Genomic DNA, 3119 nt, shown 5'->3' with positions numbered 1-3119 from the left:
CCCCCACTGCCCCATCTTCCCCACAGTCCCCCACTGCCCCATCTTCCCACAGCCCCCCCACTGCCCCGTCTTCCCACAGCCCCCCACTGCCCAATCTTCCCACAAACCCCCACTGCCCCATCTTCCCACAGACCCCCACTACCCCATCTTCCCCACAATCCTTGAGATACCTGTATATCAGCCTTCTCATCCTTCTTTATATGTGACGAACCTGATTCCACCTTGGATTTTTACACACTCTCCTCTCCGTACCTGGAAACTTTTATCTTTCAGGTTGTATAACGACTTGTTTTCTCACTTTCCTATGAATTTTGTTTAAGTTGGACATCCTCTTACAGACTTTCAGTACTGTCTAAAAGCAGGTATTATACAAGTATGCTGTTACCTAACCCTTTTTCCTGATTTTTTCCTAGCACTTACTACTCCTTGAAATCACATTATAAATTCAGTGTTTATTTAGTGTTCTCAGAAGCAGAACATCTGCTCCCAAGAACAGGAGTGTTATGTTGCTGCTGTATTTCCAGTTCCAGGAGTAAAGTACTTGGTGAGATCTACTGCTTGTGTGAATAGCCTTAGATACATCGTTTTTTCCATGGTTTGTTTTGATTATCCAATCATCAATTAAAATCTTGAAGTAGAACACAAAAGTGCTTTCAAATATCCCCACTTTTGCCAAATAGAATATTGTTGTGTTTTATGTCCCCAGCTATTGAGCCAAGCTGGAAAACGTCCTAAAGAAGGAACTCATTTAGCCTGGAGAATAAATATATGAACTTTTGTTGTGATTTTTGTTGTCTGAAGAGAATATTAACATGAAGTACAACCTCAATGAACTTCTTGTTTAGCTCTCTGCCCCTTCAAATAAAAGGGCACAGGTCATTTTTTTTTTTTTTTTTTTTTTTTTTTTTTTGCTTTCTCAGTTCATATTGAACTTCCTGATCACAAAAGTGCTGAACTCATGCTCATTAAGCATTAGGTTAACTGCCAGATCAGTGGGTTTAGCACAAGACATCTGTATTTTAATAAGTAAGATTTACAATCAACTCACTGTGAAAGCTACACATAGGAATCTGTAACCAGCTTAATCGAGTCTGAATCATTATATACAACCTTTTCACAGTTTTGAAAGTTATCTTTAAAACTTCCTGGGATATCTAGTTATTTTTAAAATCTATATATCTGCTAATATAAGCAACACTGTAAACTCACATCATAAAGAGTAGCACTAGATTTGTAGCATGTGTGACCATTATAATTGTTAGCACCTGGTACTAACATGTTAGTATCATGTTAGTTCATGACAACTTTAGCAATACTTACATATTCTTTCAGAATAAACTATAAAAAATATGATCAAGCCAGGCAGTAGTGGCGCACACCTTTAATCCTAGCACTTGGGAGGTAGAGGCAGGCGGATTTCTGAGTTCGAGACCAGCATGGCCCACAGAGTGAGTTCCAGGATAGCCAGGACTACACAGAGAAACCTTGTCTCAAAAAAAAAAATAATAATAAAAATAATTTAAAAAAATATGGTCAAGTGCTCTTGTTCAAAGTTGACAACTAGACTTAAGAATGTGTCACTGAGAGATTGCTCCTGTATGATATGGGGGATGGGGTGGGTGACATGACTTTATAGCAGCTGTGAGAAAGATTTAAACCTATAGCTTCCATGTTTTGAAAGAGTCAGGAAGTCATAGAACAAATCATAATTCCATGTTTTCCCCTCTGTCACTGTTGTTTGTGTAGACTTTGTGTAGCAACGTAACATATGGTCTTAAAATGTAAATAGTTATTTTTCTGATTATAAAAGTAGTACATAGTCATGATGGAAAACTGTGGAAAGAATCATAAAAGATGTAAGTGAATGAAGACATCAGTTATGAACTAAGTGAAGACTTTGTCTATAAATCACCTAAGCACTGTTAAATTATCAATACATGCATCTTTATGCCTTAAAATATCTTTATATACTATTTTTATTGAACATTGAAAGTGTTTTCTTATATTCATGGAAAAGTACCTGCATGCAATATTCCATACATGTATACAACATAATTGTTCTGTCCCCTAATTCCCATATTTAACAGATTTCCCTAAATTTCAGATATTCTAATACTGAAATTTTATGAATTATTATCAATAAATATTTGTTTTAAAACATTAATACATTAGAAGCAGGATTCCATTCAACTGGTAAAATGCTTGTCACACAAACATGAAGACCTGAGTTCAATTCCCAGCACAGACGTAAAAAGCTAGATTTCATGGCTTATGTTTCTAACTCTCATTCTGTGGAGGTGGAGACATGACACCAGCCTGCCTGACTACTTGACCAGTTCCATGTACTAAGGGACAAACTTTGTCACAAGAGAACAAGCAGGACTGCTCCCAAAGAACAACAATAAGGTTATCCTCTGGTCTCCACATGCATGGGCATATGCCTACCTGTGTATACATATGAACATGTACATATAACTAGTTAATTAACATAGAGAGGCATGAAAAGGTAGCATTCTGACAGGAGCCTGATATACCTGTCTCCTGAGAGGCCCTGCCAGAGCCTGACAAATACAGAGGTAGATGCTTGCAGCCAACCATTGGACTGAGCATGGGGTCCCCTATAGAGGAGTTAGGGAATGGACTAAAGGAGTTGAAAGGGTTTCCAACCCCATAGGAAGAACAATATCAACCAACCAAACCCTCCACCCCCCAGAACTCCCAGGAACTAAGCCATCAACCAAGGGGTACGCATGGCTCCAGCTGCGTATGTAGCAGAGGATGGCCTTGTTGGCCATCAATGGGAGGAGAGGTCCTTGGTCCTATGAAGGCTGGATAGATTCCCCAGTGTAGTAGAATTGAGAACAGGGAGGTGGGAGTGGGTGGGTGAGTGGAGGAACACCCTCATAGAAGCAGGGGGAGGGAGGGTGGCATAGGGGGTTTCTGGAGGGGGAGAAACTAGGAAAGGGGATAATATTTGAAATGTAAAAATCAATAAAAAATAAAATTTAAAAAAGGTAGCGTTCTATGACACATTTCTGAGCTGTTTCTCTGGGTCAAGTGTGATAAATTATGTGGATGAAGGCAGAGGCCTCATCTCACCTCTGTTGTCAGGTCATCCC

This window comes from Mus pahari, chromosome 4 (genome assembly GCF_900095145.1).
Source record: "Mus pahari chromosome 4, PAHARI_EIJ_v1.1, whole genome shotgun sequence".
NCBI lineage: Eukaryota > Metazoa > Chordata > Mammalia > Rodentia > Muridae > Mus > Mus pahari.
The sequence above is the reverse complement of the archived record's forward strand: the minus strand, read 5'-3'. Positions refer to the sequence as shown.